This window comes from Copadichromis virginalis, linkage group LG11, assembly GCF_057382275.1.
Source record: "Copadichromis virginalis isolate Kocher_CV1m ecotype Utaka linkage group LG11, C_Virginalis_male_GT1.1, whole genome shotgun sequence".
In the NCBI taxonomy this organism is placed as follows: Eukaryota; Metazoa; Chordata; class Actinopteri; order Cichliformes; family Cichlidae; genus Copadichromis; species Copadichromis virginalis.
Genome location: NC_140628.1, coordinates 4,763,317 through 4,789,658, shown reverse-complemented (window position 1 = coordinate 4,789,658; position 26,342 = coordinate 4,763,317). Strand labels below are relative to the sequence as shown.

At 43.5% G+C, this 26,342-nt stretch overlaps 1 long non-coding RNA gene across 1 annotated transcript; it reads right to left on the bottom strand.

The window, feature by feature from the left end:
• Nucleotides 1-15,865: 15,865 nt before the first annotated feature.
• Nucleotides 15,866-18,609, bottom strand: LOC146697949 (uncharacterized). Its single transcript, XR_014922947.1, has 2 exons — nt 18,520-18,609; nt 15,866-16,047 (listed from the first exon to the last, which is right to left on the bottom strand). It is a non-coding gene; the product is annotated as an uncharacterized LOC146697949 (long non-coding RNA).
• Between the last annotated feature and the right edge of the window lie 7,733 nt (nt 18,610-26,342).

Sequence of the window (26,342 nt, the reverse complement as noted above, 5' to 3'; positions counted from 1 at the left end):
GTGCACAGACGCACTGTTCCACTCCCCTCATGAAGCAAAACAACAGGATGGTTCACAAATACACCTGATTTGACAGAAGGAGAAGGTGAGGCTTATTCTTTTTAATAAATAATTTATGAGTAATGTTTTACACACCAGTGATTGTCTGCTGTTATGATCATAAAATGGTTGTAGATAGGGATTGGAATTGAGAACCGGTTCTTGTAGAGAACTGGTTCCCAGTAGTTCTACTTGCGTCTATTTGAAAGACTGAGTGTAAACACAAAAAAATATTTTTATGTGCTGGAATGTGCAGAAAATAAGTTTAAATGTTAAACTAATATCTTCCAGTCAGAGAATGTTGCATATAATTAAATTTTTGCTTGATGCATAAAGTTAAGAGATTAAAACTAATAAAACAAGTTTTAAAAAGAGACGTTTCCATTTGATTACATTTTGTATGATGGATTATGCAGAAAAAGTAGAATTGGGCTGAAAGATCTATCGCTTTATCACCTATTCAGGTTGTAAATGGTGTTTTTTAAAAGTAACTAAGTAACTAAGTAACTATGTAATTAATTACTTTTGAAAATAAGTAATCAGTAAAGTAACGGGATTAATTTTTTGGGGAAGTAATCAGTAATCAGTAATTAGTTACTGATTACTTTTTTCAAGTAACTTGACCAACACTGCTGTCGGTTTTGTGTTCATACCTAAATACTAAGAGAAAGCTTACATGTGTGTCCTCATTAGGATGGAGAGTCGTATTGGTGTGTCAGGCCTGTTAAATGGTAAAATAGTTATGAGACAATGTGTTTTAAGTCATTTTACAGAGAAACACAGAAGCAGTGTAACGAATGCTATAACAAATTACTTCCTCCTTTGATATGCTGCTTAGTGATGGTGGTGACTGTGTGTGTGTGTGTGTGTGTGTGTGTGTGTGTGTGTGTGTGTGTGTGTGTGTGTGAGTGTGAGAGAGAGAGAGAGAGCGTGGTAGCCTTCAGAGGTCCTCTAGAGGGCACAAGCTTTAACAACCTCTCGCTTCAACGTGCTCCTAACTGACCCGCCTACTTCTTCTCTTCGTTTCATTAAAGTACTTGGAGTTGTCAGTAAACCTAGAAAAGCACAATATAAATGTTAGTCCATTCCACTTATCACTCAATTGTGCAATAAAAGGACTTCACATACTCACTGCCACATTGTTATAGGTACTCCAGTAACAAACAGTTGAGGTTGTGCTTTAGCCTTCTAGTGATCTATTTTGTTACTTACCCGAGTCTTCATTTTGATTTCTCTCTCTTCTGTGCTCTGGAGACCTCTCACTGGATTCACACACTTACCATCATTTTGTTAGCTCTGCTTTTGTTAGCTCGCAACGGTTTATCTATCTATCTATGGCCTTTGTAATAGTTTGAAAAAAGTAGCACAAAACAAACCGGACAAAATATTTCTCTCCTCCACAAGAGGAATGAGGATTGGGCTACATTTATATAATATGATTCTAGTTTTATTGACAACTCAAAGCTCATGATGCTTTAAGCCATTATCACCCACTGATATACAGATTCATACGGCACTCTTATACTACAGGTTGCTTGTCTCTTTACATGCACAGTCACAGTCAGGCAGATGAATCAGGCACAGCTTCTAGGGCTGTCACTCCAGGATGGGCAGACTGGATACCCGACCTAAATGCCAAAAAATGTCTTGCCCTTATTAAAACTGCTTGAGCACTGTGTGGTGCAATGTAAAAAAAAAACTTGACCAGAGCCATAGCTATTCAGCATTCTGCATTGTATAATTAACTGTGTTTTCTTCAAGGTACAGAAGCTATGTCAGAAATCAGTTGTCTTGTCAGATTAAATGCACGTCAATAAGATCCTCAGAGAGGAATCTGTCTGGTTAAAATATGATGAAACATCAATACAAAAAAAACAAGTATTCACTTTCCAGTGTGAAGTGATTCCCAGGTTACAAAATGATTTCTGCATTTGCATGGTGAAAACCTGATTCCATTCTCATCTCTGAGCCTTATAAACCTTTCTGACCCAGCTTTGGTGGACAGCGTGTACCGGCTGATACAGAAAGACCTCTGGACACTTTAAGTAGCGAACACAGCAGGGTAACGTTTCCTCTGAAGATACTGAGTATGCTTTTAGCTCTCATTGGACTATGTGTCAGGGTTCAGTGTGCGCTGCGAGGGAAATTAAACTGCCAAACTCTGTGTGAAAGACACTTCTCTGTCCATCATGGATGAAGGAATATCTAATTCCATCGCCTGGAGATAAGAAGCTTCTGGTTTTCTGCATTTCCAATCTTTAGATCACCCCAAGAAAGGAAATGTAGACTTCTAAGCAGCAGAAAGTAATATCCTGTCCAAAGGTACTCCAGAGAGAGAGATGAGATTCAAAATAAGTTTCTTCCCACTGCCAGACATAATATTAGTATTCCTTTTTATTACCATTTTCTCAAGTGACATTCATTCATGTCACCTTTTATATTTACTTTCTGATGAATTCACATAACAGTGTCTGCAGATTGAAGCAAAATGAACATCTTGTCACTTTTTCCTGTATGTAGCGATCATGACACAACCACCACTGCGAAAACACAACATTTGCTCCTCTGTATAAACTAGGTGGGGCTGTGAGTGATTACAGTAATTACTGTGATGAGGAATTTGAGTCTGTTAGAATGTCACTCAAGTTAGTGTCAGTTGCAAGCCTCCTGAAGTAACCTGAAGTTACAGTTTCATGCATAACTAAAGTGCATTATGATCATTTTGTGTCCTAATGAAATTTGTCAAACATTTACACTTAACTGGTTACTTAAAAGGTGCAAAATAAATGACAAAATGTCATCATCCGGGTGTCACTTACAATAAAGGAGAAACTTCATATTATTGCTTAAAACCCATTTTATTCCAAACCCTGATCATTTCCAAATCCAAATTTTTTTTATATAATTGTACCGTATTCCTTCCCCACAGTTTCTTCCCCAAAGCCATGACCACCCTGAACTCACACAGCCCCCTCAATTTTTTTCTTCCCACTTCCTCTATGGACCACCACTGTGCAATACCAATTCTATGTGCAATAACTCAACTGTATATACACAACACTATTTATTACATATTACTTTTTTTTTTAAACCGGCCTGTATATTTGTACATTTTATTTATTTATTTATATATATACATATATCTTTTTCCCTATGTTAATAATGTCCACATATATATAGCGCTGCAGAACTGCACCCCCACACCCAGCATGTTTACACTGAGTGGGAGATGCTCTGTATCTCATTGTACAACTGTAAAGTGAAAATAAAGGCATTCTATTCTATTCTATATGGAAATAAAATGCCAATTACTCAAAAGACCTACAAGCACCAGAAATGGGGTAAATCTGGTATGACCAGGGCCAAATATGTTTCTTTACAGCAGCGTACCATGCAATCATCTTTACCCCACTGAGTCATGTCAGTTAAAGGCCTAACAGATGACTAAATAGTACAGTCATGGCTAGAACTGAGTTCAGTTTGGTTCAAAAGTGTTCAATGTTGTTTAGACATCTGACAAAGCTGTCTGATGAAATGTTTTTCTAACAGGTTTTTGCTGTGTAGGAGTGTTTGGAAATAACAGTGCAACAGAGGATTAAGGGCAGCCCATTTCCTGAGTCATTTCAAAAACTAATTGAATGAAATGAAATTGAAATCCTTGAAAACAAGACTGAAAGTGGCGGTGCATAATTTAAAGCCAATCTGAAAACCAAATAATAACACTGATGCAGTTTATCCCTTTAGTTTGAGGGCAGTGGAAACAACCTTCCTGATACCCTGTGACTGTGGGCAGGAAACTCCAGAGGGGCAACTCCCACCGGGGAGCAACAATGCCTTTGATATTTTGGCACCGCCTCTTCCTCCAGTAACTGTGAGGCCCAGTATCCAGGGTTAATGGTGTTAGTTCACACTGAGTGGTGTTGGGAATTACGCTGGTGTTAATACGCTTGTCAAAGACCTAGAAACACACACACACAAACATTCACACACAGAAAAATGTATAGCTTCACAGTGGGCCTCCTTTTAATATACCCACAGATGTGTTTTTCTCTCCCACACACATACAAAACCAAAGCAACCTGAGACACAGCTGAAAATGCTGAACTGCATAATTTCCCCTCGATGAAGCCCCAGACACACAGCTACAAACTGTGTATCACACACACAACACATTCACACTAACCAACACAGTGCTGGATGTCGTGATCGCTCCAAGTGCATATTGATTTGCTGTCACTCATGGTGGAGATGCAACGTGTAAATTGGCTGCTTGTCACTGTTGTGAGACATTAGCCTGCTGGTCAGGAGGTATGCCGCTCCAGATAAAACACACAGCAGCCTACCACACGCTGTCATCTGAAGCATTATGTTTTATTGTAACATTACATTACATTATATTATCGAACATATCTGGGATTACGAAAGATCTTTTAAGATTTTTAAAACACAGAGTGATTAGGCACGTGATGAATCTTTCTTAATGCTATTTTACATATATTGTAAAAATGAAAACCCATTGTTTGGGATAATATGGATTGGCAAATTAGTCATATACATGTACTTGATGGTTTGATCATAACACTGGGAGAAAGACAGATGGTGCTTTAAAGCTGGAAAGTCAGCAGTGAGGGTTTCTTTTTGAGCCATTCCTTGTTGGAATTGGCTCATCTAAAGATTGGAAGGTAAACATCCAGATTTTCTTTTATTTCTGGAAAGGTGGCATTAACCTTTGGTGGCCACACTCGCTTTTTGGCATGAAAACTCCTCTTGTTTTGTGGTCATGGGAAACTGTATTGTCCACATTTTAAGAGCACATTCATCTGCCATTAACAATGACTTGAGCTTGGTATAAGCTTTTGTTCTGGTGGTTTGCTCGTGAATTTGTTGGATACATTCACGATAAACTGATGGGACATCAATGTGCTGCCACTGGCTCTGCTTTCACTACTCTGAGATCCGTTATGATCTCTGTTTCATATGGAAACACAGCCACCAGTAACAAGTAGAGGAGCTTCAGTGACAGATGAGTCTTGTCTTGCCACCCACCTTGGCCAACATGTGTGATATCGAGAAGCTGCTGTGTGAAGGAGTTACTCGAGGTGCTTGCTCAGTAACTTTCAGATTAGCAAAATGTCTGACTAACTATAATTCTTTAAACAGCTGTTCAGAAAACACTCCACCTTCATTTTAAATTAATATTTGAATCCCTCTGTTCCCACTGACAGACTGCTCAGGCCCCTTAATCAAGCTGATTTTTAGATTTTAATGTACTTTTTTACATCAAGTTGTAGGCCATGTGTTTCTGAGCTCACAGACAAACAGTTTTATTAATATTTTCAGAGGTATGTGGTCCTCACAGGACAGTATATTTACTGAGCATATTTATAGGAAACAGGAATATAAAGTGAGCCCAACCTTTATATACATCAGTAATATTCATCTGTTTAACACTCATGGGGAACATTTTTCAGCAGAGTAATTATTTCTAGTTGTGATACTTTGTGCTCAAACGTCCAGTAATACTGTTTTAAGTGTACTGAGATGTTTTCTTAGTGTTTTATTGTTTCTTTTCCTAAAAGGTTTGAAAGACTCCTCCACCAATCGCCATTGTAATTTAATGTTGTTAAATAATTTTTGGCAATATAGTAGATAGTTATTTAGCTGTAGAAGTTATAATATTTTACAATTCTTCAGCCAGGAAGAAAGACAGCTGATATGGTATGTTTTAATCTGATCCAATTTATGTGTTTAAATTAGTAAATATCTGAGGTATTTGTTTCCTAGTATGACTTGTAGGGTACTTTATACAGCGCCTTGCAAAAGTGTTCGGCCCCCTTGAACTTTCCCACATTTTGTCTCATTACAGCCACAAACATGAATCAATTCTATTGGAATTCTACAAAGACCAACACAAAGTGGTGCACACGTGAGAAGTGGAACGAAAATCAGACATGATTTCAAACATTTTTTACAAATGTGCGTAATTATTCAGCCCTCTTTAGTCTGAGTGCAGTCAGTTGCACATAGACGTTGCCTGATGAGTGCTAATGACTAAACGGTGCACCTGTGTGTAATCTAATGTCAGTACAAATACAGCTGCTCTGTGACGGCCTCAGAGGTTGTCTAAGAGAATATTGGGAGCAGCAACACCATGAAGTCCAAAGAACACAGCAGACAGGTCAGGGATAAAGTTACTGAGAAATTTAAAGCAGGCTTAGGCTACAAAAAGATTTCCCAAGCCTTGAACATCCCTCGGAGCACTGTTCAAGCCATCATTCAGAAATGGAAGGAGTACGGCACAACTGTAAACCTACCAAGACAAGGCCGTCCACCTAAACTCTCAGGCCGAACAAGGAGAGCGCTGATCAGAAATGCAGCCAAGAGGCCCATGGTGACTCTGGACGAGCTGCAGAGATCTACAGCTCAGGTGGGGGAATCTGTCCATAGGACAACTATTAGTCGTGCACTGCACAAAGTTGGCCTTTATGGAAGAGTGGCAAGAAGAAAGCCATTGTTAACAGAAAACCAGAAGAAGTCCTGTTTGCAGTTTGCCACAAGCCATGTGGGGGACACAGCAAACATGTGGAAGAAGCTGCTCTGGTCAGATGAGACCAAAACGCTATGTGTGGCGGAAAACTAACACTGCACATCACTCTGAACACACCATCCCCACTGTCAGATATGGTGGTGGCAGCATCGTGCTCTGGGGGGCTTCTCTTCAGCAGGGACAGGGAAGCTGGTCAGAGTTGATGGGAAGATGGATGGAGCCAAATACAGGGCAGTCTTGGAAGAAAGCCTCTTGGAGTCTGCAGAAGACTTGAGAGCGGGGCGGAGGTTCACCTTCCAGCAGGACAACGACCCTAAACATAAAGCCAGGAAACAATGGGATGGTTTAAAACAAAACACATCCATGTATTAGAACGGCCCAGTCAAAGTCCAGATCTAAATCCAATCGAGAATCTGTGGCAAGATCTGAAAACTGCTGTTCACAAACGCTGCCCACCTAATCTGACTGAGCTGGAGCTGCTTTGCAAAGAAGAATGGGCAAAGATTTCAGTCTGTAGATGTGCAAAGCTGGTAGAGACAGACCCTAAAAGACTGGCAGCTGGAACTGCAGCAAAAGCTGGTTCTACAAAGTATTTACTCAGGGGGCTGAATAATTATGCACACCCCACTTTGCAGTTATTTATTTGTAAAAATATTTGGAATCATGTCTGATTTTCGTTCCACTTCTCACGTGTACACCACTTTGTATCGGTCAAATATGTGACCCTATCTTCAGACAGCTGACAATGAACCAGCCGTACAACAGCTGGTTATCCACTTTCCATTTGATAAACATCATATGAGAGTTTATTCTCTGGGTGTCTGAGTCCAACAGTGTTAGAGCCTCTTCAAAGAAAGTTTCACTAATGGCAGCTAACAGCAGCAAAAAGAAACAAACAGCTGCACTTACTAACAGAAAAGTTCAGGATATCATCAACAGCTCACCTCTGCATCAGTGTCACCAGACAAAAGTGAGCTTCACTGACTCGTCAACTTGTTTCGAACCACTTTCACAAAGTTTTACAGCCTCCTCCAGAGTAAACAAACATGTACACCAAACATATTACTGAGGTAAACACCAGACTGACAGCCACTGTAGCTATGATTATGCACTTGAACTGAAAGATGTGACATGAATTCAGTTGACTGTGATCTGCAATCTACTGACATCTAGTGGTCATATTTTACACACCACACTGCTAACTGTCATCTTTTACGGTTGACATTTACCCACTGACAGCTGGTTACAAATTCACGTTTTATTTTGTTGCTTAACAGTGCATGTGTGTTGCTGTAAATGACCAAGGCTGCCAGCATTATTCATGGCAGGGATGCCTGCGAATTATATAATGTTATCGTTGGTCTGCAATTGGTAGTCTGTCTCTTGGTAATTGCTAATGTGTCAAAATGATAGGCAGCCTTCTGTTATATTTAATATTGTTAAAAACCTTGTTAAAAATTAAAATGGTTAATGTGCCTTCTGCTGCACACTTCTAAGGATATAATTGCTAGAAATAAACAACTAAACAAGGAGAAAAGTTCCTAAGTAACTACATTTTGCTATCATTTTTTTATCTCAAACAAAACCTACTTTGGAACAGGTTAGATATGCAGCAAAATTAAGACTACATCCACACTTACACGGTTATTTTTGAAAACGCAGTCCACGCGTAAACTGCGTTTTGGCATTTTGGATCAAATTACATAGATTTTTTAAAAACTCCTGCCAGGGTGGACCCCCACAAGGATCACATCATGGAGAAGCTCACTGCGGTCGTGAGTTCTCAGAATCGGCTCTTTGAGCACGAGAATGACAACACCACGGAGCGTAAGTTTGATAACATCATGGAGAAGCTCACGGCTCTCCAACGGGAGATTGACAGACCAGTGTCGGACTGTTAGAACAGCTTTGAAATTCTCATGAGTTGTTCGCACTAAAGAAAAACCACCATCATATTGTGGCTATCCCTTTGGTGCCAGCTGTGGGCTCAAGGCTGGAGCTGAACAAAAACACCCTGATAACAACTGTGTTTAGACTGTTCTTCCCATTCTATGCCAGGCCACCTGGGTTGGCTGGAAGACTGTTTACTTAGCCTGGCAGGGCGAAGGACACTGTCTCAGCTGAACTATGGACACGCACACACATACATATACACTGATAAGCACTCACTCGTCCACCCCTCCCTTTCCAAACGCCTTCGATGCTTGTTGCCTCCTGGGAACACGGCGGGTCTGAGTCCGTGCTGGAATGGTGGCGCTGGGCAGGACGGCTGCTGTGTTTGCTTCGGATTACTCCTCACCCCCCACCCGACCCTGTGGCTTGTCACGTGCTCCATAATGTTGTGCTGTGGACATTTATGTGCTTTCTGTGCAGAGGAGTTTTTTTGTTTCCTGTTCTCATGCTGTCCTCCCAGAAGCCCAGCATGAGTAGAGGTCTCTTTTTTTCCTCTTGTACTTTCCCATTGTAGTGTACATTTCAGTGGTTTTCTGTAATGTTACCGATCTCCGACCTGTATCACCATGTGATGTCTGTGTTGTGTGTGTAAGGTCGGGGGGCGGGTCCATTCCACTGCAGGGCAACCTGCATGTGGCTAATAAAGCTGATTGATTGATTGATTGATTGATAGGTGAGATGAATTTCTACAATGGTGGATGTAGACAAAATACTGTTGCTGGTAATCTCACTATCTACAGTTCTCCACCTTCCAAACCTGAAAACCTAGAATTAAGCAGTTCATTTATGCTACCCAAATGTCTGCTATGTAGTACACGTCTCTGAACAGTTCATCATTGATTCCATCTTTTGTGTAGAAAAAGGCATGCAACACTTGTTATCAGTGAAACTGAGTACATGGTAAATGTTCTGATTCTTATATAGCGGTCTACTCTCAAGGAGCTCTTTATATAACATGCCAAATTGCCAAATTCACCCATTAACACTGTCATGGTCCGGGTGTGTGCCAGTGTGTCTCCTTCCGAGCTGGCGTCTCCACCCCTGGGAGGGGCCTCAGTGTTTTTGCTGATCGCTCACACCTGTGGGTAATTTAGCCGGGGACTCATAAGGCCAGCGTACTCAATCTCTCTTCGCCAGATTCTCTGCTAACATCAGTCAGTGCAGGCCACCACCATGATTCCCTATGTATTTTGTGAATCACCTTGCCTCACTGTATGTTTGTCTTTTGTGCGCCTCTCTCTTAGCTACACCTAACTGCCAATCCCTGCCGAAGAGCTCCTACTTGGATATTGGACCATCTGGCAGTCCCACAGGCTATTACCCGAATCACCTACCTGCCTCTCTGCCTCCACGCCAGGAGTTTTTGGATTACACACCCGGACTACTCACCCCTCTACGTCATCTCCGACCACCTGTGGCAAGTATGCAGTACGAAGGAGGATTCTGAACCAACAACATATTCATATGTCTCCTTATCCGTATCTGAACATCTGCACTCTGTTACAGTGACCTCGACCTTTTCCTGGATCTAATGTGACTCGCTTTCCAGTCCAATCCCCAGAATAGCTGTCCCCTCTGACCCGGACCAGATTGTTACTTAGATTCAGTGGTGGAACGTCGTACTTGTCTAACTCACCTTTTGTTTATGAATATTTGTGGAGTCATTAAACATTATCCTTAAAATCTACTTACGTGCTGTTCGGCGTCCTGCATTTGAGTCCTGTCACTCGTCTAAAACGGTCTCGGCCGTAACAGTAGAATCTGGCCAGCAGTTATGGACTCAGCGGACGCTGAACGGTCAGCCATTCAGAGGCAGGGGGCGATATTAGGAAGTCATGAACAATCCATACAGTTCCTGTTAGCCCAGCAGCAGACTCTTAGAGATGGCCAAAGTAAAATACTAGAGTCTCTCCAGGCTCTACAAGCGGATATTTCTACTGCTGCTGGTTCCGCCTCGGGCTCCGCGGGCCAAGACTCCGGAACACCAGCTCCTCCGTGTTGAAATCTCCCAATTCTTTGAATCTTTGGGCTGAAGGAAGGACAATACTCGGTGTATAAATGCTCAATCAACAATCATTTATTTCCATACAATTCAACAGTCAGAGCATTACAACGTCCGGACGGGAGAGATGCTACCAGAGGGTCAGGCACATGTCTCAAAATGGTGACGGGTTGCTCAGCTTTTTATAGTCTCTAGTGGCCCCCAGCTAGTCGTAAAAGCCAAAACATCACATTTTTTCTCTGTTACAGCGCCTAAGTTATGACCTCGGCAGTTGTTTCTCTGCTTTCTGTAAGGTGGGGGTGTGGAATGTGGTCTGTCTATCTCCCCTGTCTTTAGACACAGAGTCTCCTGCTTACAACCTTCTCTTCATGATTCAACAATTAAGCATGTCAAGAAAACAGTGTAACACATTCCCAGCAGATCAAGGATACAGAGTGATGCACATTTATCTAATGAACTAATATGTGAATATGTTCTGTTAACTCAAAAGTATAATGAGAACTAAACTACATACAGCTCACACACTCTATATTAAAGGGTATAATGTGATCTACAGCAGTATTCTAATTCAACTACTTTGATTACATATATAAGGTAACATATAATAACAGAATAATCTAATAATTCCCCCTTTTGATCTCTGAAAGAGATCACTTACAACATGCACTCCAGGGTCGCAAGGTCCAAGTTTTCTTGATCCTGAGGCCCTCTGTCCCCCTTTAACGGGTGGACCATATGTGGGATGACCTCTGTGTTCACGCAGTTCAGATGCAAGCAAAGTTAGATTTACAACCATAACAGCAGTTATAGATGACTCTCCCATCACTCCCCAATTCTCCCACAGCTTTATTTTGGTGCTCCAGTTTTCCACTCCCATTTTAATGCCCCCTTATACCTTTCAAATGTACTTAGACTAGAACCTCTGTCTAAGGAGCTTTTAACCTTTATTTTTATTGCTGCAGCTACCAGTGTCTTCCAGTTGGGTGATTCTCAGCTTCTTTCTTCGACCTCCGGGGTTAGACCACCCTTTAGTCATTGCACAGTTCTGGGGATTATTCTGCCCCGATTTCAAACAAAGATCTGTGTATTTTGGGGTCACCGGCGTGTCCCCCTTTTTGCCAAGAGCCTCTCGAACCTCGTTGGTCTGGTGTTCCTGGTTTTCGCCAACCCCTTCATGGTTATTGCTGTGTTTGTGGGATCCATCTTCTCCAGGAGCCCAAACGTCATGACACTTGACCCCAGTTGCTGTCTCGGCTGTCCCTACATCTGTCCCTGCTGTGAAGGGTCCTCACATCTCCGGGTCCCCGTCTGGTGTCTGTTCCTTTCTCTGCAAGAGACAGAAAACCAAAACACCTCTCTCCCTAGCCTTGATAATCTAATATTGTTATCCATTGTTCTTCTAATGATTCAAATTTGGTTTAAAATATTATGTTCAGGACTTATTCTAATCATAATCTATGTGTGTGTAAAAGAAATAAAAAATTAGTGAACCCTTTCTAAGTCTAACACATTATAAGCTTAAGTTTTACCATAGCTAATTTATTAAACACAAAAATAAACTCATAGAAATTTTCATATCACCATTGTTTGATGTTCAAACTCAACTCCCCCTTTTTGACACACTCCCATGTGTCAATTCATTGGAGCTAGACAATTAAAAGAGAAGGTTAGTGACATCATATCTCAGAAAGTATCAGAAATTCTTCTCTCGAGTACCGTTGCTCCAACCTTGTCATCCCTGAGGATCTTCGATCCCGAAAATGTCCCTTCTCCTCATGTAATAAAGTCTGTCATCCTTCCATGCCCTGGTAACTGGTCCATCCAGAGCTGTAACATTTTGAAATGTACATACAACAAGCCAAACCACACCTTGGTCACACCAACCCTTTTCTGCCCCGAAGATGTCCAATGCCATCCTAGTATGGACTGTCAAAAGTGGCTTTAACGCTGACTATCCTGACAATCCATTTTATAACGTTTCCTGGTCAGATTTGCCAATCTCTGCACCAGGGTTTTAAACTTTTCGCCATTTCCATTAGTTGTTATTTTTATTTAGTTTCGACTCCAGATTTTCAATTTTTACCAGTTGTAATTAGTTTTTACCAATTCTTTGCTAGTTTAGTGTAGTTTTTATTTTCTGAAAATCCTTAGTTTCAATTTAGTTTTATTTGTGTTTTGCAAGAATTAAGTGTAACAAAATCCCAGTTCCATCATATCAGTCATGCTCTTCTGGTTATCCTTGGGTGTTGAGACTAATAACTATTAACTCTTGCCGCACCGAGTGGTCCTAATTTTGGTTGAAGTGAATTGATAACCTTTTGAAGGCGATTGTTTCACACCTTTATTTAGATGTCCCAGTCCTGTTGTCTCGGGATACATCACGCTGCCTTATCTGGGGTTAGCTGTTTTCTGGGGATGCGGGTTGAGTGGGTGAGCTCTTCAAGGAGGGGGAGTGTGCTCCCCCTGATGAGGTCTTCTAGGTAAGCTAGGTTAACCTTCTTGTGTGGGCTTTTCAAGTGCACTTTAAGGTTAGTGGGACTTTTAGTTTTATAAATGTCCCTCATGACCCCCTGATGACCCAGTATTTCATTTTTGCACACTGTAGTACACATTTTAGTTTTTGCTTGTAGCTCGCATACTCTACTTGCCACTCCTCTAATTCCTGATGTTTCTTAGAGAGGGCAACAGTACCTTTAAAATTATATCACATGTGTGGGGGTGTGGCCTTGCCAATTGCTTTGCCCACCTTTTCAAAATGGCTGGCGTGCCCACAAGCACATTTCATGGAAAAAGAAAGGTAAGCTTGATATTTACATTTAAAATGTTTTGTTAAACTCAGATTTTTATTTTATTCTTTTTGCAAGTACCCCTCCTCGGTGGCGAGAAACTGTTGGTGTGGTCAAGTGGGTGCTCTAGAAACAAACGCTCAGGACAGAACAGTTATCAGTCATGTACTTCCTACAAATTTTGCATATGTTTTATTTCATATTGATCCTCTGAGTGTAATGGTACATTTTAATTTGAATTTATCCAAACTAAACACAATATTTTCTTTATTTACTTTGCTCTTGTTCTTTTTCAGTACCACATCCTATCAAATGTCCCTGTCGATTATATTCTACATTTAATAACTTACTATTTCAAGTGAGAACCTAACTCATGTGGACCAATGTTTATTATTGCATATCTCTATTCTGAATGTGGCCAGTCATTCATAGGTATTGTTCAATTTTGGCGATTTTCCTCTATAAAATTTAATTGACTTTTTACAGTGGCCTGCTATGGTTAATAATAACATATTCCAGTCATGAGTGGTATCAAAAGTCTTCTCCACTGTAGCATTTGGCATTCCCAATAATATAACATGATACCTTACTCAAAACACAGCTAATATAGCACAGTTTTCTTAATGCAAACATCAGTAACTCAAAATCAGCAACCACAGTGTTAAGTCTGCAGTTCATACTTATGTGAAGCTAGAGTCTCCTCCTCCAGTCTCTCTTATCCTCCTGCTCCTGAAAAAACAAAACAAAACAAAGCGAAGCATCCACCCTTCTCTTGTCGGCTGGGTGAATTGTTTATGAATTGTTTATTGGCATTTACTAATCCTAAAGTTGGTGCAGTCATTGTCTCAGTATCAAGTCAGTCAAAGCTTCCAGTCCGTCCATCACAGTCCATTCACATGCATACCTCCATACACATTCATACCAGATGTTGCTGATAATGGAGTCTCCCGCGCAACCTATTCGAGCCTCCATCACCAGCAAGATGACGTCATCATTTTAAAGGAAAACAATTCCTTGTTGTTTTTTGGGCCGGATTGACTCGGTGCAATCCTTTTAGATCAGTGTTCCCTATAGGTGAATTTCTCCCAAGCCAATTACAATCATGGAGAAGCACACTTTGCAACTGTTTACAGTAATAATATTTTATAGCGCTTTAAATTTCAATCTTTCAGGCCTGGTTTAAAGAGCTGATTGTTAAATCATGAACTCACAAAATATCAACATATCACCACCGGTGGATCACACCTCTCAGATGTTTTTTCTCCAGTGCACTGTAACAAAAACGAAAACAGACATAACCAACAAAATACTACTAAAATAACACAAACTAGGGCCCGTTGCAGACATGTCCAAGTATAAAACTATCCCTCTCTCGCTTACGAGAAAGAACACAAGCCAAAGCTCACTGATAAAATCAAGCTAGCGCTAAGCAAAACCAAACAATCAACCAGAAATTCACAGGAACATTTTGCTTCCTGCCGGGACAATATTGTGTGGGAATGAGAACCTCAGGTGCCGTAACACCTTTTGTTCCTCCTTGAATTAAAACTCAATCACAGAAAATGCCGTACTCCGACCTAAAACTTACACTATTAATTCATCATTTTCACTCTGTGCCACTGTTCCTCATCAGGGCTGTGTGAAGCACAGCAAAGAATTCAGTCAAGGCCTTGAGCCATAAACAGACATCACGCACAGACATTGTTTTCATAACCAAACTTTTTTAGACCTTATTCCTAAAATCTACATAAATGCCCTCTGGGTGACATATAACACATTCTAAGTAATCAATGGCTCCTCATAAAAATTATGCATTGGGATGTTTGTGTGCAGCATTTTGCATATCAGCATAAGCAAAGCATTCTTCATTGCATCAGCGTGTATGTGTGTGTGCATGTGGATCACTCTTCATTGCACAAGCGTGTGCATGTGTATGTGTGTGCATCACTTCTCAGTGAATCAGCATTCCCGTGTGTGTGTGTGTGTGTGTGTGTGTGTGTGTGTGTGTGTGTCATTTCTCACTCACTCAACGAGTGCACGTGTTCATGTGTGTATTTCACTTCATTCTGAATCTGTGTGTTTGGAGACGTGTGTGTGTGTGTGTGTTCATCACTTTCCTGTTCTGGTGTTCTGGGTAAACCACGGCCTGAAGCGTGCCCTGGGGTCCTGCCCCCCTCCTTTTCAGTTTGTTTGCGACCATTGCTGCTGCTGCTGCTCAAAATTCAGTCCGTCCTGGTTCTGACCCCAATTGGGGCAGTCCTTTCTCCAGTGTCGATGTTCACCGCAGGTGAAACCTGCATCTTCTTCTGTGTTTTTGTCCATTCTGAGGTGCCTTCTGTCCTCAGTTACTCCTCCTGTCTCGGTCACGCCCTTTTTCGCCACCCGATCATCCGTGTTGGTCCATCACTGTCCTGCACAGTGTGAATGCAAAGTTATCAAGGTCAGCATTCTTTCGCTCGGCCTTACTTTTCATTCGGGCTTGGCGGGCGTCTCGTCACAGCTCTGTCAGCTGACGCAGTCTGGGAATTTTCCCCCGTGTAGTGAAACGGGCCTTAGGTTTAGTGCTCTCCGTCTCGGCTGCATGAGATCACATTCCTGCAGGTCTGTTGACATTCTCAGGTCGTTGTTGTGGGTCCAGCTGTTGCAGCATTTGGTCAGTGTCACGTATGGGGGAGAGCAGGAGTCCAGTCAGCCTCGGCTTTCAGGGCCGGCAAAGCAGCCTGTAATTAAATATGTATAGAAAAAACAGAAACAAACAAAAAACAAAAACACGAACAAACGAACAGGAAAATGTTGTTGTGTTGGCTGTGTTATTCAGAGGGGAGACAACGGGGCCAGGCCCTGTGTCAGCCTTCTCTCCCCCTTTTTTTGTTTTTTCTCTCCCGATATAATCAACTCCTAACCCACCAAGTTGACAGGACAACACCGGTATATGTTAAAATTCTTAAGATCATGTTTAAAAGCCCAAAAAAGGAACTTTCTTTCATTCAGTAATCACTTTTATTAATCAATCAACAGAAAACATGTCACAATTTGAATCTTTTAACCACTAAATTTGTTGTGTCTTCCCTGGTTGGTTAGACCAGTGTCTTTTTTTTTTTTTTTTTTTTTAGTTAAATTGTTGTCCTGCAACCCAGAGGGTTTCTTTGTCAGTAATGTATAGACTTCATCATTTAAGTATGTTAATTTTTCTTTAACCTTGCTGGAAAATCTTCACGTGTTCATGAGTGTAAGCTGTTTCTTCATTGCGTGTATGTGCATTTGTATAAAAGCAGGTTAATTTTATCTTTTCTCAAACTAGGCGTTACCTTAAAAGGAGCCTTTCTCTCAGATTTCTCTGCTTGTGTGTTTTTGTTTCACCTTTTTGTTGTGACGCTCCGGACGCCTTCCCAACCTCCACAAGTCCGTTGGCCCCAATTTTATGTGTTAAAACTTCTCTTAATTTCTCCTCTAATTCTCTCCTCGCTGCTGTCTTTTTCACAGCTGCTGATTCGTGCTGGGTGTGGTTCCCATTACCTATAATTTTGCTTCGACCGCTGTGCTTGTGGGGGCAGTTGGTCCAGGTCCGCAGCTTCCTGTATTAACACACTAAGAGATTTATTTAATTTCATTTTCATCACATGTTAAACAGATAAGCAGGCAACCCGCCTACCTTGACAGCGTAAACTGTACGCCAGTCTCCCAACACATTCCTCTCTGTACTCCTCCATAATTCTCCACTGCACACCTCTTACTATCTCTCCTTTTTATTTTTATTACACCACAGAGTAATACACCCAATTATGCCCATCTATCTCTATGTGGCTCCAAATTCCCTCTTTATTTTAATTTCACACTCGTCAGGGGACAGGCACACAACAATTTCAACCACTGAAACGAGGAATTCAACCTTTTTATATTTCTTTACTAATCTAGACTCAACCTTTGTTCGCAAAATGTGTCTTGTTCTAGTCCGGAATAAATGTGAACCCGTGATTACACGGCCGTTCCAGTGTTATTTCCGTAGCTATGCGGGGGCCCTCACCTCCCCAAGTCACCACCTCGGCACCCGGACGCCGCCGGTCCTGGCCGCGCGTCCACGAACAGGAGGGTCGCCACTCCTAGGGCAAAATTATTTCCACAGGTACACTAGGCATCAACCTTTGATCCTAAAATGTGTCTTTGCTCTAATGTCCTCCTAATCAAACACATCAACCGTCACTGTCACTGTGTTCACGCTTCACACTTCACACACAGAAACACACTCAGCGCGCGCCTCACACATAGCCAGAGCGCGCCTTACACACACAGCGCGTTACACCATCAGTGAGACACACAGAGAGCGTTCCTCATCAGTGGAAGATTACACAGAAACTTCTGAGCTCAACTGTTAGATCTTCTTAAAGCACACTGCACCATAGACCAAAATACCCCTTTCTCTGCGCTTATGACCACCACAACGGGGCAAAGTCGCATCATAAAAGTGATGCTTTCATCCCCGAAGTTATACCTGACATCATAAACCAGGTTTTGCTCTATGTACTTAAAATTTTACTTTGTATTATGACCGCAGCCCTTAAAACTCGACTGACGCCACAAACCACCGTCAAAACCTCTATCCAATGTACTAAAACTAGCACCAACCACTACTGCACTTCACGGCCGCACCACCGGAACACGCCGTATCATAAACCAAACCTACGGACGTGTTTCGCTCTCGCGTTGCCAGCGTTCAACTGCACCGTGAAGCCAGCATCTGCTTTTCCTTAAATCAACTTCTATTTCATAGCCGGCAAAAGCCAGGACGTCACTGACACCATAAACAAAATAAACAAACCTCGACTTCAATGTACTGGACTAATGGCCGCGTCTTCAGAAGAAATTCTAACGTATTATTGCTACAGAAGCCAGTATTAGACAAAATTAAATGTGGAAGGTAAAGTGGCTGCAACTAGCTCAACGTAGTGTCTTATTAGTTTCTCGGTAGAAGCAGTTTACTGCAACTAGCTCAACGTAGTGTCTTATTAGTTTCTCGGTAGAAGCAGTTTATTTAACACACTGGAATTCAGCCTCAACTTATGTTGTTAGTATCTTGCGCCAAAAACCAGACACCGACAAATTTACTGTGAAAATACATGTGACTCAGTGAACAGATTAATTTGAAAAGCCCAATATGCACATTTGGTATTTATAATACAACAGGCTGTGCTTACCTTTTTATTTTTGGACCGGTCCTCTGTTCACCTCGCCTCACGATCTCACCAAAGGTCAAATCTGCACCTCCTCAGCACACCAAAGATCCGGGTCACACGGCCCCAAGTTGTTGAAATCTCCCAATTCTTTGAATCTTTGGGCTGAAGGAAGGACAATACTCGGTGTATAAATGCTCAATCAACAATCATTTATTTCCATACAATTCAACAGTCAGAGCATTACAACGTCCGGACGGGAGAGATGCTACCAGAGGGTCAGGCACATGTCTCAAAATGGTGACGGGTTGCTCAGCTTTTTATAGTCTCTAGTGGCCCCCAGCTAGTCGTAAAAGCCAAAACATCACATTTTTTCTCTGTTACAGCGCCTAAGTTATGACCTCGGCAGTTGTTTCTCTGCTTTCTGTAAGGTGGGGGTGTGGAATGTGGTCTGTCTATCTCCCCTGTCTTTAGACACAGAGTCTCCTGCTTACAACCTTCTCTTCATGATTCAACAATTAAGCATGTCAAGAAAACAGTGTAACACATTCCCAGCAGATCAAGGATACAGAGTGATGCACATTTATCTAATGAACTAATATGTGAATATGTTCTGTTAACTCAAAAGTATAATGAGAACTAAACTACATACAGCTCACACACTCTATATTAAAGGGTATAATGTGATCTACAGCAGTATTCTAATTCAACTGCTTTGATTACATATATAAGGTAACATATAATAACAGAATAATCTAATATCCGCCACATTCTGTTGCCGTTGCATCTCCACCTACATCAGCTTTTCGTGATGCCACGTCCCCGGAGCCCGAACCCTTTTCAGGGGATCCAGGGAGTTGTAGCGGGTTTCTGCTTCAGGTCGACCTTGTTTTCGGTCGTTCTCCATGCACATTTGTTGCGGATTCTAATAAGATATCTTATTTGGTGGGTAAACTGCGTAATCGTGCGCTTAAGTGGGCGGAGGCGTATCTATCGAAGAATCCTTTGTTAACCTGTTCTTATGAAGTGTTTTTGGGGGAATTCCAGAAAAAGTTTGCGCATCCCATTTCTGAGGGTAGTTCTGCGCAGAGGCTGCTGGATCTTCGTCAGTGCCGTCAGAGGGTTGCCGATTTTTTGATTGATTTTCGTACTGCTGCCGCCGAAACCGGTTGGCCTGATGACGCTATGCGTGGGGTATTTTTCCGGGCATTGAACGAGGGTATGAAAGACCAGCTTGCCTCCCGTGATGAGCCCAAATCTTTTGAGGAACTGGCGTCCCTCTCCCTTCGCATTGACAACAGGTTGCGTGACAGGGAGAGGGACAGGAACTACAAATCCCAGCGCCATTTACCGCGCTCGTTTCCGGGTACGTCACCGTCGCCGCCTCCGACTGCGGACTCGCATGAGTTTGTCGCCTCGGCTTACGTCACTAAACCCGAGCCGGAGCCGATGCAGATTGGCCGGTCACGGTTGACACCGGAGGAGAGGGAGCGACGGCGTCGGGCACATGCCTGTTTTTACTGTGGCTCGCTGGAACACTTGATTGCTGCATGCCCGAAGGAGGGAAAAGGTGTCGCCCGCCGGTAGAATCGGGGATACGGGTGGGCGGTTCGAACTCTGGTCAGAAACCCCGTTTTCAACTCCCTGTCACCTCAGAGATGCTACAGATTACTCATTTGTGCACAGCCTTATTAGATTCCGGTTCAGAACAGAATTTAATCAGTCTCGATCTCGCTGAACGATTAGGCGTTACGCTCGTGCGCCTTGAGCCGCCCATTCCAGTTAGAGCGATTAATAACCAGGTTTTCACTAAGATTTCTTTTCACACTGGTCCAGTGTCACTGTGCACTTCGGGAAATCATAGGGAGAGACTCACCTTTTTTGTCCTCGATTCACCTGATACTCCACTCACTTTGGGTTATCCCTGGCTGTGCTTGCACAATCCGCTCTTGGATTGGGAGGGGCAAAGGGTTATCAGCTGGAGCCCTTTTTGCCACTCCAATTGTCTGACTTCCGCCCGTTTTCCCGGCCCGGGGGAGGCTTCGGGGACTGACGAATATGTCCCCGATCTCTCCAGGGTGCCGCCTGAGTATCACGATTTGCGGGAAGTATTCAGTAAGATCAAAGTGCAATCCCTACCGCCCCATCGTCCTTATGACTGTGCGATTGATTTGCTCCCCGGGGCGTCCTTGCCCATGAGCCGATTATATAGTATCTCTAAGCCAGAACGTGCTGCGATGGAGGAGTATATTAGGGATTCACTAGCGGCTGGGATAATCCGTCCGTCTTCATCCCCCGTGGCAGCTGGGTTTTTCTTTGTGGACAAAAAGGATGGGTCTCTTCGGCCGTGTATTGATTTCAGGGGCTTGAATGACATCACTATTAAGAATAAGTATCCCTTGCCACTCATTAGCTCCGCTGTTGAATCACTACAAGGTGCCACGGTGTTCACTAAGTTAGATCTTCGCAATGCTTATCATTTGGTGCGAATCCGTCAGGGAGACGAGTGGAAGACCGCGTTTAACACCCCCCTGGGCCATTTCGAGTATCTCGTCATGCCTTTCGGTTTAACGAACGCTCCAGCGGTGTTTCAGGCCCTAATTAATGATGTCCTGCGGGATTTCCTCGACCGATTTGTGTTCGTCTATTTAGATGACATTCTTATTTTTTCTAAGACTCTGGCTGAGCATCGTTCACATGTCCGAGCTGTCCTTCAACGCCTCTTGGAAAACAGACTGTATGCCAAGGCTGAGAAGTGTGAGTTTCATTTGACGTCGGTCTCTTTCCTGGGATACATTTTGGCAGGGGGGCAGGTGAAGACGGATCCGGCTAAGGTGAAGGCGGTCACGGACTGGCCTGTGCCTTCAACTCCAGGGGTTTTTGGGATTTGCCAATTTCTATCGTCGGTTCATAAGGAACTACAGTCTGGTGGCGGCTCCGCTTGCACGCCTTACCTCTACAAAGCTTCCGTTCGGCTGGTCCGCCGAAGCAGACAGCGCGTTCACGAAACTGAAACATCTGTTTTCTACTGCGCCCATCCTCGCTCAACCCGACCCGTCTAAGGCTTTTATTGTGGAGGTGGATGCTTCTGATGTGGGGGTGGGGGCAGTGCTGTCGCAACGTACCGGCCCCTCTTCTAAGCTACGGCCGTGCGCCTTTTTCTCTCGGCGGCTTTCACCAGCGGAACGAAACTACGATGTAGGGGACCGGGAACTGCTTGCCGTTAAGTTGGCGTTGGAGGAGTGGCGTCATCATCTGGAAGGCGCGGAGCAACCGTTCCTAGTGTGGACGGATCATAAGAACTTGACGTACCTACGCGGTGCGAAGAGGTTGAATGCACGTCAAGCTCGTTGGTCGCTGTTTTTCGCACGTTTTAACTTTTTGATTTCCTATCGCCCGGGTTCCAGCAACACTAAACCGGATGCCCTCTCTCGGCAGTTTGGCTCTGACACGGATCCGGCGGAGTTTTCCACCATTCTTCCGGCCGGCTGTACGGTGGGAGCTGTTACCTGGGCCTCCGGACGGAACCGGATCCGGGGATGGGACCGACCAACCGGCGTTTTGTTCCTGCGGCTGCTCGCTCCAAGGTACTGGACTGGGTGCATGCTTTGAAGTTTGCATGTCACCCGGGCAGGGGCAGGACGACTTCTTTGGTTAAGAGACATTTTTGGTGGGCCACTCTGGACAAAGATGTTCGGGAATATGTGGCTGCGTGCCCAGTGTGTGCCAGGTGTAAGTCGTGTACTCACCGTCCTGCTGGGCAGTTGCAGCCGTTGTCTACGCCTCACCGTCCGTGGTCCCACATCGCCCTGGATTTTGTTACGGGACTCCCGGTTTCGGCTGGGAAGACCACTATACTCTCGGTCGTGGATCGGTTTTCTAAGGCTGCCCATTTCGTGGCTTTGGAGAAGTTGCCCACTGCGGCTGAGACGTCTAAGTTGTTGTTGGACCATGTTTTTCGGCTTCATGGCATTCCTGTGGAAATAGTTTCGGACAGGGGTCCGCAGTTCTCGTCCCGAGTTTGGGGTTCTCTTTGCGCTGCTTTGGGGGCCAGGCCTTGTCTGAGCTCTGGTTACCATCCACAGACTAACGGCCAGACGGAACATTTAAATCAGCAGCTTGAGGCCGCACTCCGCTGTGTGACCTGTCATAACCCTGCGACTTGGGCCTCGTATCTGCCGTGGGTGGAATATGCCCACAACTCCTTGGTTTCGTCTGCTACTGGGTTGTCGCCGTTCGAGGCCTCTTTGGGTTATCAGCCACCCCTGTTTCCGGAGGAGGAGGCTGATCTTGCTGTCCCCTCGGTCCAGCATCATCTGCAGCACTGCCGTCGGGTCTGGTCTCGTACGCGGGAGGCGCTGTTGCGAGCTGTTGCGAGCTGTGGCTCGCCAACGTAGCTGTGCCGACCGTCGCCGGTCTCCTGTGCCCGTTTACTCACCGGGACAGAAGGTGTGGCTTGCCGTGAAGGACATCCCTCTCAGGGCGTCCTCCCGCAAGTTGTCTCCTCGTTACATCGGCCCTTATTCTGTGGACAGGGTCCTCAGCCCCACGGCTGTCAAACTCCGTTTGCCTGCTGCCTTACGGATTCACCCGGTCTTTCACGTTTCTCAGGTGAAGCCGGTGGTGTCTAGTCGTCTGTACCCGCCTCTGGTGCCCCCGCCTCGCGCCCGGCTCATTGACGGGCACCCTGCGTTCTCTGTCCGGCGCATTCTGGGTCTGCGGCGGCGGGGTAGGGGGCTGCAGTTTTTGGTGGACTGGGAGGGTTATGGGCCGGAGGAGCGTTCTTGGGTTCCTCGTTCTTTGATGCTTGACTCTGTGATGGTTTCTGATTTTCTTAGGTCACGTCGTGGGGCGGGTGCTGGTCGGCCGCCGGGTGGCATCCCTTGAGGGGGGGGGTGCTGTCATGGTCCGGGTGTGTGCCAGTGTGTCTCCTTCCGAGCTGGCGTCTCCACCCCTGGAAGGGGCCTCAGTGTTTTTGCTGATCGCTCACACCTGTGGGTAATTTAGCCGGGGACTCATAAGGCCAGCGTACTCAATCTCTCTTCGCCAGATTCTCTGCTAACATCAGTCAGTGCAGGCCACCACCATGATTCCCTATGTATTTTGTGAATCACCTTGCCTCACTGTATGTTTGTCTTTTGTGCGCCTCTCTCTTAGCTACACCTAACTGCCAATCCCTGCCGAAGAGCTCCTACTTGGATATTGGACCATCTGGCAGTCCCACAGGCTATTACCCGAATCACCTACCTGCCTCTCTGCCTCCACGCCAGGAGTTTTTGGATTACACACCCGGACTACTCACCCCTCTACGTCATCTCCGACCACCTGTGGCAAGTACGCAGTACGAAGGAGGATTCTGAACCAACAACATATTCATATGTCTCCTTATCCGTATCTGAACATCTGCACTCTGTTACAGTGACCCCGACCTTTTCCTGGATCTAATGTGACTCGCTTTCCAGTCCAATCCCCAGAATAGCTGTCCCCTCTGACCCGGACCAGATTGTTACTTAGATTCAGTGGTGGAACGTCGTACTTGTCTAACTCACCTTTTGTTTATGAATATTTGTGGAGTCATTAAACATTATCCTTAAAATCTACTTACGTGCTGTTCGGCGTCCTGCATTTGAGTCCTGTCACTCGTCTAAAACGGTCTCGGCCGTAACAAACACAAGCACTTTCTTCTATGCTTTTAAGGCTTGGGGTTAATATCCTTGGGCAATATACTGAGCATGCAGACTCGGGGAGCCAGGAATCAAACCACCAACCTTCCAACCAGTAGATGACCTGAGCTTCAGCCAACAGTTAGTTCACTGGCAAGTTGTAACTATGGTCTAATGTTAGTGAAGACAGAAAGGTTTTCTTCCTTTCTTCCAATGTAGGTCAAATCTAAAGCGGCTGCCCAGTACAGAGCTGCTGGCCTTTCTGTACATCCAACCTTATTCACTTCTACATCCTTCTCCTTAGAAAAATCACTTATTTTATATCTGTATATCCTGACTTGTTTGAGTCTAGCAAAACAAATATCAATGATCAGCAAGAAAAAAACCTGTCATTAAAACCAACAGAGCAACTGATAAAGACACCACAACTCCTTTTTAATTTGATATATTAATTTCAGCACAATGTTTGACTTCAATGACCTTATAGTACCATAGAAATTGGCTTTTTTCATCGGCTCCATCTCTTCATATATAAGATGGAGCACAGCTAATCTTAATGACCTTGTAGTACCATATCACCCTATTAGAGCACTTCGCTCTCACACTGCAGGCCTACTTGTTGTTCCTAGAGTATTTAAAAGTAGAATGGGAGGCAGAGCCTTCAGTTTTCAGGCCCCTCTTCTGTGGAACCAGCTTCCAGTTTGGATTCAGGAGACAGACACTATCTCTACTTTCAAGATTAGGTTTCAAACTTTCCTTTTTGATAAAGCATATAGTTAGGGCTGGACCAGGTGACCCTGAATCCTCCCTTAGTTATGCTGCAATAGGTGCAGGCTGCTGGGGGATTCCCATGATGCATTGAGTATTTCTTCTTCAGTCACCTTTTTCACTCACTTTGTGGTTAAACGCTGTATAAATAAAATTGAATTGAATAGTTTAGTGAATTGAAACAACAGAAATTTGAACTTTAAAGTCCAGTTCATCGTCAGCAACTTAAAAGAAATCAAACAAGTAAAGATTTATAGTTATTTTATACTGACAAACGTTAATATTACAGCAAGGTACCATTAGCTTGTCAATAAATAAAAAAAACAGTAATGTCATCATCGCTCCACCAAGGCAACAGGCAATTCCTAAAAAAAACTTATTTGTCAAATTCAGACTCTCTCTATACACACATAATTCTACTACTAAAGCAGACTCCAGGGACATTTTCTGTGTGTTTGTTTCAAATACCTGGTAAACTACCAGAAAAATAATTCTGGTGTTTTTGCTCCACTGAGTAACAACTCCCTGCTGTCACATACAGTTATACATTACCTGAAGGCTGAGTAGAGGTTGGGTTGTGATTATAAAAATTTGTTTGTCAACAGAAATAAGATAAGAAGCAAAAATGTATCCTAAATGTTTGGACATATCTGTGTTACAGCAGGCTGAAACCTTGTCCATAGCTCCTCCTGGATTACAGGCCTCGCTCCCCGCAGCACAATCAGCTTGCAAAAACCGACTTTACAATCTACAAAAAAAAAATAGCCTTCTCACGTTCACATAAAACACAATGACCAAGAAAAGTCACCTATTTTTAACAAGAAATAAAAATACAAGTATATTGTAAATATAGTACTGCTATGCATGGTCACACTTTATGCTATGATTCAGTCCAGAGTGCCACTTCATCAGTGGAGAACCAGAACATTAATAAGTGCCATGCTAATTCAAATTAAGGATACATTAAGCCAAGACAAACAGTAATTATGCTATATACGCCACTTATGGTTGGTAAATAAACTTATTATCTCATCTCAAACTGTTGGTAGCCTCAACAAAACATCACCACCTTCAGCAATATGGTCAATATTCTAAGCTAAACTGAAACTAGTGTTTTTGAAGTTAGTTGTGATTAAATCTATTAATGTAAAAACAAGTAAAACCATTATTCAGTTCCAGTCTCGTGTCCAAATACCTTCAGTTGGATTAAATTGATTCTCATCGTGTCATTTGTGCTACTCAACACAAGTGACCCCACTTGTATATGCATTGTGCTTACTGTGATGTCACATCAGTACTGATGTAAAGCCCACATTTTATTTTATAATAACAAAGCCACTTTTCTTTTACAACCATATCTCTTCTCTTTCTTCATTTCCAGTCTCTGCAGACTCGTTGTGGCAGCTCCAAATTTTT